General features: G+C 46.9%; 1 protein-coding gene across 1 annotated transcript in view; it reads right to left on the reverse strand.

Annotated features, from left to right (window-relative positions):
* TMEM243 (transmembrane protein 243) overlaps nt 1-8092 on the reverse strand; it is a 33126-nt gene extending 25034 nt beyond the window's left edge. Inside the window, exon 1 of the mRNA XM_040413142.1 lies at nt 7941-8092. The gene's annotated coding sequence lies outside the window, so the exon portion shown is untranslated. The remainder of the gene's footprint in view (nt 1-7940) is intronic.
* Between the last annotated feature and the right edge of the window lie 4004 nt (nt 8093-12096).

Below are 12096 nucleotides of genomic sequence, written 5' to 3' on the forward strand. Positions count from 1 at the left end.
GGGGATGATCGGACAGGTAAACAAGCCGCCTCCAACCCTCCGGCATCTACCGGGACTTCCAGGTCAGGACGACAACTGCAGGCTCCCGTACCAGGACAGGAAACCTCACTGAGGTGGGAGAGCGGCTCCACCTTTTTATGCTGCAGGTTTCCTGTCCTGGGGCGGAGCCATCTCTCTAAGGTGCTGTCGTGGGGGAGGGGAAAATTATGTTCAAAGGCCATATTAAAACAAATTGTGGATGGCACTGTTATGGGGGGGGGATCTGTGGATGGCACTGTTATGGGGGGGGGGATCTGTGGATGGCACTGTTATGGGGGGGGGGGGATCTGCGGATGGCACTGTTATGGGGGGGGGGGGATCTGCGGATGGCACTGTTATGGGGGGGGGGGGGATCTGCGGATGGCACTGTTATGGGGGGGGGGATCTGCGGATGGCACTGTTATGGGGGGGGGGATCTGCGGATGGCACTGTTATGGGGGGGGGATATCTGCGGATGGCACTGTTATGGCGGGGGGGATCTGCGGATGGCACTGTTATGGGGGGGGGGGATCTGCGGATGGCACTGTTATGGGGGGGGGGATCTGCGGATGGCACTGTTATGGGGGGGGGGGGGGGATCTCCATCCTGAACTTGTGGTAAGTGATATGTTTGTTCAGGGGTTTTAAATTTATGATTGTCCGAAAATTGCCATTAGATTTCCGGACCAGGAATAAGGGGGAGTAGTGATCCCTCCCCAATTCTCCAGCAGGGACACCGATCCCCCTCCCCATAACAGTGCCATCCACCGATCCCCCTCCCCATAACAGTGCCATCCACCGATCCCCCTCCCCATAACAGTGCCATCCACCGATCCCCCTCCCCATAACCGCCCCGGCCCCGCCGCTCACAACAGTATTCCTTAACCGGCAGTAACTTTATCACCGCATCTGCTTTTACCTTACAATGAAGCTCCAGTAACAGGCAGAGCGGGCGGCGGCGTAACGTCACTTACTCACGTGACGCGCCTGCTCCACCCACTTTATGAATGAAACAGGCGGAGCATGCGCGTCATGCGAGTAAGTGACGTTACGCCACCGCCCGTTCTGCCTGTTACTGGAGCTTCATTGTAAGGTAATAAAGATGCAGTGATCTAAAGTTCAAGGACCCGCAGGCATAGCGCCTGACCACCCGCATAGCAACGAATCAGACGATTATTCGATAACGGGATTCGTTGACAACGAATCCCGTTATCGAATATTATCGATAACGTTGTTTAATCGTTGCAGCCCTAGTCCAGTATCTCCTCCTAATTCTCTATATGGTACTCTAGTTGTTCAAGCAACACGGTGAGTGTACGAGCCACACAAGTTGCTGCTACCCCCGGTTTTAGGAGAGCTGCTGTAGCCTCCCATGTCTTCTTGAGCAGGCTCTTGGCTTTCCTATCTAGAGGGTCCTTGAGCTGCGCCGCGTCCTCAAATGGTAGGACCGTCCGTTTTGCTACCTTGGCAACGGGAGCGTCAACCCTGGGAATGGCTTCCCAATCGGCACAGTCTGCTTCGTCAAAGGTGTATCGCCTCTTAAGACCCCGTGGGATAAAGGAACCCTTCTCCGGCTTCTCCCATTCTGCCCGTATCATCTTCTGGACATTGTCCGGGAACACCGACTTGTGCCTCTCCCCTAAACCCCCGAAAATCTCCTCCTGGACTGACTTGGACCTCTTAGGGATCTCCAGCCTAATAGTGGCCCTGATGGTTCGGATCAATTCGTCGATATCCTCTGGGTTAAAGAGGAATCTCCTGTACTCACTACTTTCCTCCGATTCCAGAGATCTAGCAGTAGTTTCCACATCTGATAATTCAGAGTCGGCCGAGTCCAGGTCCCTCCCAGAGTAGTCAAAGCCTCTGGAGGAGGGTGGTCTGTGGCCCTGGCGAGGCTGGGGTTTAGGGGAGGCAGGAGGGTCCCTAGCGGCCAACACTGATTGGACCTCCGTTCTGACCAGAGTCTTAATCTCCTCCATATAACTAGAGGACTCAGCCTTCACCACGGTAGAGGTGCAGTCCTTACACAGTAGCTTGAACCCTGAGGAAGGAAGGCACTTAGAGCAGACGCCACACTTCCTGGGTCTGGATTTAGCAGAAAAGGTAGACTCCTTTTCTCCCTGTAATACACAAGGGAGGAAAGGGTCAACCACAGCAGGGCAAATACGTAATATGACTAGGTGCCAGCAGGCTACTCACACCGCCCAGAGTGGTAGGGGGCTCAGGACCCGAGCCAGTGGTGGTAGGGGCGCTCATCCTCTCAACTCCCGTCCACTTGTGTTGCTGCCAGCAGACAGGGTGAAATGTGCAGGCCTCAGAGCGGTCAGAATCTGCGTCCCTTTGAATTTGGCGCCGGCCGCGGCCTCCGTGACGTCACGACGTCATCACGCGGCAACTGGAGGGAAGCGCGTCATAGCGTCACTCCAGCCGCCCGTACCACGCTGCATCAAGCCCGCCTGGGCCGCCGCAGAGGGAACTTCGCCGGGGGCACCATGAATAAGGGAGACCCGGGCATAGACCGCGCCTGGAGGAAGGAATAGCCGGACCCCGGAACCGACCTCCGGTCTATCAGGCGACGCCCCGCCGCAGCAGGGCGACATAGGATAAATAAAAAATGGAAAAAAAAGGACTAGGGAACCCAGAAGAGCTCCCAGCACCTCTCTGGCTTTCCTTCCTTGACAGGACAGGAAAAAAAAAAAACACTGGAGATGAGGGGTGGGGGTGGGGTTTTTAACCTCGGTGTGCTTTTTCCTGCCCTATCAGAGGAAGGCAATCTCAGTTTGTGCTGTCATGGAGACGACTGGGGAAATAAATTACAGTATATATATATATATATATATATATATATATATATATATATATATATATATATATATATATATATATATATATATATATTATATTTTTCTTTTTTTAACCCCCTGAAAGGCACTTTTACCCCTTTTTAACGGCCATTAGACAGGTGCACTCCTGTCTAAATGGCCATTAAGAGTGCTCTTATACAGTTAGAGGGTAATTTACTATACTGAAATATGCTTAAATTAGGCGTATTTCACGCCAGGTCTAAAATTGTGGGTGCGGCGCGGAAGAGTACGGGCCAGCAGGTCCGTCTGATTTACCATTTTCTACGCCTGTTTCAGGCATAGAAACTGATCTAAATGTAAGCTCAGTAGCTGGCTTACATTTAGAATCGTCAGTGGATACGCAAAAGTTATGTAGAGGCCAGCGCCTCTTCACAACTCCAGTGGATCCACCGCCAGCGCAAGATCTTTATTAAGACCGGCATTTAAAATGCCGGTCTTAATACCGTAAATGTGCCCGTTAGTGTTTGATGAGTGATTTCCATCAATAGAGTGGCGCCTCCAAAGAGATCAGGTATAATGGAAGGATTTGCTCCTGCATCTGGCTTTGGCTCACATTCCCTGACCAAACACTGACTGTGTGAATGAGGCCAGACACAGACGAGCGAGTTCAGTGCGAGAAACTTGCTGTGCGTGGCAGTGTCAGGATCGCAGGGCATTCTGTCAGTGTAATTCAACAGATTCCAGGTCTGGCAGGGACACAGCAGCAGGAGAGTTCAGAGAGCTTCTCGCACTGAGCTCGCTGGTGTGGGTCCGGCCTCCACGTGATCAGATTGTCCCGGCACTGGCTGCCACTTTCCTACACCATGCAGCAAATGGGAAATGGGAGCAGTTTTTACCATCCGGGGCGGGAGAGATTTGGGAACGTTATCCCAACCTGTCCATTTCTGTACGTGGTCAGGTATAAATACGTCATGGATGGAAATGCTTTTATGTCATTACATTAGGCTGGTCAATCAAGGTGTCATAGCGGTGTGACAGTGTGGAGAACAGAGGAGGTCTTCTTCATTTCATAGATGTGTAGCCCTCAGGAGCGGTGTAATACGGCAAGCAGCACACACCAGGTCTATTTACGTGAGGCGGCAGCGCACTTCTAGGGGAGACATACATCTGAGGAGGCATGCATATTTTATATACGTGCAGCCCAACGGAAATGCATGAACACTCTTCAGGTGCTCCATGTGGTATGGATCCCAAATATACGCCCATGGGCATGAGCCTTCAGCTGCGCTCATAAATATGGCTTTAAAGGGAACCAGTCATCAACTCTATGCTGACCTCACTAAGGGCAGCATGAAATAGTGACAGAAATGCTGATCTCAGCGGTGTGTCACTGATGAGCTAAAAGTCAGTGGTTGCCAAGAACCAGCATAATAATCATTGCAGCCCAGGCCTTGAAAAGAGTCAAATCTACCTGAGAAGAGTCCTGGTTATTCATAATCTCCTGCTCTCATCCATCTGCTGATGATTGTCAGTTCTCTCCTAGAGAGAAAGGGAGAAAACTAGGTAGAAGCCTGTCAGTCATCAGCAGGTGGGCAGGAGAGCAGGAATTCATGAATAACCAGGACTCTTCTCAGGAGGCCGGGACTCTTTTCCAGGCCCAGTCTGCAATGATTGTGATGTTGGTTCTCAGCAACCACTTACTTTTAACTTATAAATGACTGACTGCTGAAATCAACTCACCTGTCTCTACTTTATGCTGCTGTTAATATGGGCAACATAAAGATGATGACAGGTTCCCTTTAACCTCTTAAGGACACATGACGTACCGGTATGTCATGTGTTGTTCCGATCACCGCCGCCCAGCGGGCGGTGATCGGAACCCGGTGCCTGCTCAAATCATTGAGCAGGCACCTTGGCTAGATGCGCGGGGGGGTCCCGTGACCCCTCCCCCCCGTGTTGGCGATCGTCGCAAATTCAGACCTGCCGTTTGCGGCTTTTACCTGCGGTTGCAGCGGCTGTGCCATCGGGTCCCCATGCGGCTGCAGGGGGGACCCGATGGCATGGAAGGCAGCACGATGCCTAAGGAAGGCATCGCGCTGCCTTCCGGTGACGAGCCTGTGAGATCCAGCCCCCTGGATCTCATAGGCCGGAAGCTGTATGAGTAAGGCCTCTTTCACACGGGCGTTGCGGGAAAATGTGCGGGTGCGTTACGGGAACACCCGCGATTTTTCCACGCGAGTGCAAAGCATTGTAATGCGTTTTGCACTCGCGTGAGAAAAATCGCGGATGTTTGGTACCCAAACCCGAACTTCTTCACAGAAGTTCGGGCTTGGGATCGGTGTTCTGTAGATTTCTATTATTTTCCCTTATAACTATGTTATAAGGGGAAATAATACATTCTGAATACAGAATGCATAGTAAACTAGCGCTGGAGGGGTTAAAAAAAAAAAATAAATTTAACTCACCTTAGTCCACTTGATCGCGGCCCAGCATCTCCTTCTGTCTCCTTTGCTGAACAGGACCTGTGGTGAGCATTAATTACAGGTAAAGGACCTTTGGTGACGTCACTCCGGTCATCACATGATCTTTTACCATGGTGATGGACCATGTGATGACCGGAGTGACGTCACCAAAGGTTCTTGACCTATAATGCTCACCACAGGTCCTGTTCAGTAAAGGAGACAGAAGGAGATGCCGGCATCGCGATCAAGTGGACTAAGGCGAGTTAAATTATTATTATTATTTTTTAACCCCTCCAGCGCTGTTTTACTATGCATTCTGTATTCAGAATGATATTATTTTCCCTTATAACCATGTTATAAGGGAAAATAATAATGATCGGGTCTCCATCCCAATCGTCTCCTAGAAACCGTGCGTAAAAATCGCACCGCATCCGCACTTGCTTGCGGATGCTTGCGATTTCACGCAGCCCCATTCACTTCTATGGGGCCTGCGTTGCGTGAAAAACGCTGAATATAGAGCATGCTGCGATTTTCACGCAACGCACAAGTGATGCGTGAAAATCACAGCTCATGTGAACAGCCCCATAAAAATGAATGGGTTGGTATTCAGTGCGGGTGCAATGCGTTCACCTCACGCATCGCATCCGCGCGGAATACTCGCCCGTGTGAAAGGGGCCTAATACTCACTGTATTACTCATACAGCCAATGCATTCCAATACAGAAGTATTGGAATGCATTGTAAAGGGATTAGACCCCCAAAAGTTCAAGTCTCAAAGTGGGACAAAAAAATAAAGTGAAAAAAAAAGTTGAAAAAATAAAGTTTCCCCCCCCAAAAAATGAAAAGTTTCAAGTAAAAATACACAAAAACGTCATTTTCCCCAAATAAAGCAAAAAATAAAATAAATGGTAAAAAATAGGGGAAAAAGAAAAGTATACATATTCGGTATCGCCACGTCCGAATCGACCAGCTCTATAAACATATCACATGACCTAACCCCTCAGATGAACACCGTAAAAAATAAAAACTGTGCTAAAAAAACATTTTTTTTGAAACACAAACACCTTACATCGCCGCGTCCGTAATAACTTGCTATATAAAAATATCACATGACCTAACCCCTCAGGTGAATACCGTAAAAAAAAAAAAAATTTCAATGGTGTAAAAAAAAAAGCCATTTTTTGTCACCTTACATCACAAAAAGTGTAATAGCAAGCGATCAAAAAGTCACACGCACCCCAAAATAGTGCCAATAAAACCGTCATCTCATCCCGCAAAAGTCATACCCTACCCAAGGTAATCACCCAAAAACTGAAAAAATTATGGCTCTCAGACTATGGAAACTCTAACATTACTTTTTTTTGTTTCAAAAAAGAAATCATTGTGTTAAACTTACATAAAATTAAAAAAAAGTATACATTTTAGGTATCGCCGCGTCCGTGACAGCCTGGTCTATAAAAATACCACATGATCTAACCTGTCAGATGAATGTTGTAAATAACAAAAAATAAAAACGGTGCCAAAAGAGCTATTTTTTGTTACCTTGCCTCACAAAAAGTGTAATATAGAGCAACCAAAAATCATATGTACCCTAAACTAGTACCAACAAAACGTACACCCTATCCTGTAGTTTCTAAAATGGGGTCACTTTTTTGGAGTTTCTACTCTAGGGGTGCATCAGGGGGGCTTCAAATGGGACATGGTGTCAAAAAAAACAGTCCAGCAAAATCTGCCTTCCAAAAACTGTATGGCATCCCTTTCCTTCTGCGCCCTGCCGTGTGCCCGTACAGCAGTTTACGACCACATATGGGGTGTTTCTGTAAACTACAGAATCAGAGCCATAAATATTGAGTTTGGTTTGGCTGTTAACCCTTGCTTTGTAACTGGAAAAAAATTATTAAAATGGAAAATCTGCCGAAAAAGTGAAATTTTGAAATTGCATCTCTATTTTCCATTAATTCTTGTGGAACACCTAAAGGGTTAACAAAGTTTGTCATTTTTGGGTGGTTTCTATTATGTAAGCCTCGCAAAGTGACTTTAGACCTGAACTGGTCCCTAAAAATTGGGTTTTTGAAAATTTCAGAAATAAAATGTAATTCCCAAATGATCCAAACATGAAGTAGACATATGGGGAATGTAAAGTAATAACTATTTTTGGAGGTATTACTATGTATTATAGAAGTAGAGAAATTGAAATTTGTAAATTTGCTATTTTTTTTACAATTTTTTTGTAAATTTGTTTTTTTTTTTTATAAATAAAAAATGATTTTATTTTTTTTTTACTTCATTTTACCAGTGTCATGAAGTACAATATGTGACGAGAAAACAGTCTCAGAATGGCCTGGATAAGGCAAAGCGTTGTAAAGTTATCACCACTTAGTGACACTGGTCAGATTTGCAAAAAATGGCCTCGTCCTTAAGGTGAAATAAGGCTGTGTCCTAAAGGGGTTAAGGCACACTCACAAAAAACATGGGATATAAAGCAAGTCAATACTTTAACCACTTCACTGCCACACAGGCCCCAGAGCAAACACACAGCTACACACCTCATTATCTAGAAATGCCCGGAATGCGGGACCCCAATATAGGTAGGTAGTCAGCTGGGCACTATTCAGATAACATGCCCCATAGTCACAGTACGGTCACTTCCTGCGTTACCTTTAGCATCCCGACGGGAAGTACTGTGCCTCCAGGAGACGTCAGCCCCAACTTCAGCACATAGTTACCCGGACAACCATGACCAGAACAGCGTTCTGAGAGCCGCTCTGGGCTGGATGTGTCTGCGCGTGCGCATTTGCGTCTCTCTCCTCCTATTGGCGAACGTAAAGACACGCCCCCTCGTCTGCGTCACTTGCCGGCTGCCGGAGCGTCTGTTTGTTTATGTTTAGCAGAGCTGCCACGTTATTGGCCGGGATGCGGGGGCGCCTCTGACATCTGATCGTTCATTGGCTGCTGTGCCCAGTAATGTGCTAGTATTGGGTCATCACAGCACGTGATCATAATCATTCGGTTTGTGATCATCGAAATCTGGTGTGAACATGGTCAGAGAGAGTCTAGCGTTTCCACTGGGATTGTGAGATTAGAGGGCGGAGGACGAGGCTGTGTGCTGTGAACAGAGTTCTACATGTTCAGTGTAGGTATAATAGCCGCACGGTATGGGCTTTACCAACAGGGCAGGTGGCTTTATGGAGTATGGCATAGTCCACTGCTACTTTGAAGAAATATAGGTCAGTCACCATTTCTCCTCAATGCTTAACCCCTTAAAGTTTTTTTTTTACTGATGTCCTATCCTCTGGCTAGGTCACCGATATCTGATCGCTGGGGGTCCGACACCCGGGACCCCAACGATCAGCTGTTTGAGAAGGCACAGGCGCTCCTGTATCTGATCAGATACTGATGACCTATACAGAGGATCGGTCAACAGGAAAAAAATAGTAATAAATCTCGGAAAACTGAGCCTATTTTCATCTTTGAGTTTTCCACCCCACGTTTCAATAGCCATAACTTTTTTAATTTTCTGTTCACATAGCCATATGAGGGCTTATTATGCGGGACAAGATGCATTTTTTCAATGGCACCATTTAATTTACCGTATCTTGTATTGTAAAATGGGGAAAAAAATTATTCGGGTAAAAAAAAAAAGAAAACAAATGTGGCAAGGTCAGCGACACCAAATTTGTATAGTTTTTACAGTATTTAGTTTCTTTACTTAAAAAAAAAATAAAAACCAGTTTTTTTATATTTCGGCCTACAGAGCTGTACAAGGACTTGTTTTTTGTGGGACGTTCACCGCTCAGGGAATTTTTCTAAATACATTAATAGTTCAGACGCGACAATATCTGATATGTTTTTTTACTTTTAACTTAATAACTTTCAGCCTCCTTAGGGCTCATGCACACGACTGTATGGCTTTTTCAGTGTTTTGTGGGCCGTTTTTAATGGATCAGTTTTTCAGTTTTTTGTTTCAGTAGTGTTTCCGGTTCTGTTGTGTTTTTCCGCATGGCGTATACAGTAATTACATAGAAAAAATTGGGCTGGGCATAAACTTTCCAGTAGATGGTTAAGCAAAAACGGAACGGATACGGAAGACATTGCGTATGTGTTCTGTTTTTTTTGCGGATCCATTGACTTGAATGGAGCCACGGAACGTGATTTGCAGGCACTAATAGGACATGTTCTATTTTTTTACGGAAATATGGAAATGGAATGCACCCGGAGACACTTCAGTGTTTTTTGCTGACCCATTGAAATGAATGGTTCAGTATAAGTAACGCATACTAAACTCAAAAAATGGCCAGTATACTGAACGCAAAAAACGTTTGTGTGCATGAGCCCTTAGGGAGATAGAACCTGAGATCTTTTAATCCCTTGTCACATTCACCATAACAGACATCTATTATGGTGAATGCGATTCTGACGTGCTGAATGCTGAGCTGTGCCACGTGTACAGCTTAGCAGGCAGGTTACCATGGCAGGCCTGAGAACCTCCACATCCCTCTGCCTCGATCGCTAATGAACGTGGCATCTGAGGGGTTAAGTGAGCGGTTTTGGCGTTATCTCTGATCCTGGTCATTGCGGATCGGTGTCTGCTGTATTATACAGTTGGCACCCACTGCGTTTGGAGTGGGCTCAGCTCCTTAGCATTATGCGTTAAGGGAAATTTTTTGGGGAAAAAAATGAGGCACTTACTTGAGCGCCACTTCAAGGCAACTACTCGAGAAAAATGGATTCATGAATGAAGAGCTTATTACATAAGAAAATGTAACATGGCTGAATGCTGGTGAGGGAACCCCCAACAATCGACCACTACCACCAGGGGGAAGCTGCCAGCCAGAGGTGGACATGTATGTACGACCTGTACAGCCAGGGGCGTAGGTGCATAGGTTCAGCTTGGGCCCCCCCAAAACTTTCAGTTGCATCGCTGGCAGTGTTCCCTTCGAGGATTTGTAGCTAGTCAGCTGTGCATTTTGGGACCTGGGCACCAGAATACAGAACTGCATGGGATAAATATTAACATAATGCACCCTATTAGCTATAAGGCAGCCAGGTATACAGGGCCACACAGCATCCAGCAAATACCGTGCGTGAAAATCGCAAGCAAGTGCGGATGCGGTGCGATTTTCACGCACGGTTGCTAGGAGACGATCGGGATGGGGACCCGATCATTATTATTTTCCCTTATAACATGGTTATAAGGGAAAATAATAGCATTCACTTCTATGGGGCCTGCGTTGCGTGAAAAATGCACAAAATAGAGCTTGCTGCGATTTTTACGCAACGCGCAAGTGATGCGTGAAAATCACCGCTCATGTGCACAGCCCCATAGAAATGAATGGGTCCGGATTCAGTGCGGGTGCAATGCGTTCACTTCACGCATTGCACCCGCGCGGAAAACTCGCCCGTGTGAAAGGGGCCTTAAGCAAGCTTCTTCCTCTGCTCCAGTCCTCCATTGTCTGGATGCTACCGGGCAATTCTTTTTGGCAGCAGACACTTCATCCACAGGGGCACTTCTGACTCAGGCAGGATGGTGAATTGTGGGTTCTTCTCCAAGACTTTTTATGATGCAGATCATAATTACTCTATCGGTGACTGAGAACCTTTGGCCATGAAGATGGCCTTGGAGGAGTGGCATTATCTCTTGGAGGGAGCAAGTCATCCAGTCGTGATTTATACTGATCACAAAACATTGATCCTGCCAAAATTGTGACTGTGGCTCCAGTTTGTATTAGGGATATTGCTTCTGGTATAACTTTTGTACCTGAATCCAAGAGGACAGCGGTTCTGTCCTGGGGGACACAAGCTAACTCCTCGCTTCCTTGAATCCTGTCTGCTATAAGTTATGACTTCCTGCCTCTTTACGTGTGCCTAATTCCTTTCATGTTTCTCTATTCAAGCTTGAGTTCTTCATCTGGTACTGGTAAGGGTTCCATCCCTACTACCTCTCCAGTCAGTTCAGAGAGTACTTGTGAGGTCAAGAACATACTCATTATGGAGAAAGTAATAGGTAAAATATACTTCTTAGTGGACGGGAAAGGCTTTGGAGAGGTCTTGGGAGCCATTGGGAGTGGCATGCAGAAAAGGGGACGTTGGGGGGCGCTACTGTTATGCCGGCAGTCTGTCCCCTCGCTACTTACCCTGCCACCATCCGACCTTTCTCTTCTGCCAACAGCATTCCCAGTTGCTGGCATCCTCGTCAGGATATGTAAGTTACGACCTGATCATCTTCTACTAGGCTTCCTGGCCTACTCCTTGTGCATGGTCAGAGACTCTTAGGCTGAGTTCACACTGGCGAGTATTCCGCGTGGGTGCAATGCGAGAGGTGAACGCATTGCACCCGCACTGAATCCGGACACATTCACTTCAATGGGGCTGTGCACATGAGCGGTGATTTTCACGCATTACTTGTGTGTTGCGTGAAAATCGCAGCATGCTCTATATTGTGCGTTTTCCACGCAACGCAGGCCCCATAGAAGTGAATGGGGCTGCGTGAAAATCGCAAGCATCCGCAAGCAAGTGCGGATGTGGTGCGATTTTCACGCACAGTTGCTAGGAGACGATCCGGATGGGGACCCGATCATTATTATTTCCCCTTATAACATGGTTATAAGGGAAAATAATAGCATTCTGAATACAGAATGCATAGTACAATAGCGCTGGAGGGGTTAAAAAAATAATAATAATAATTAAACTCACCTTAGTCCACTTGATCGCGCAGCCCGGCTTCTCTTCTGTCTCCTTCTTTGCTGATTGCAGGAAAAGGACCTGTGGTGACGTCACTCCGGCCATCACATGGTCCATCACATGATCTTTTACC

The sequence above is a fragment of the Bufo bufo genome, chromosome 1, assembly GCF_905171765.1.
Source record: "Bufo bufo chromosome 1, aBufBuf1.1, whole genome shotgun sequence".
Taxonomy (NCBI): domain Eukaryota; kingdom Metazoa; phylum Chordata; class Amphibia; order Anura; family Bufonidae; genus Bufo; species Bufo bufo.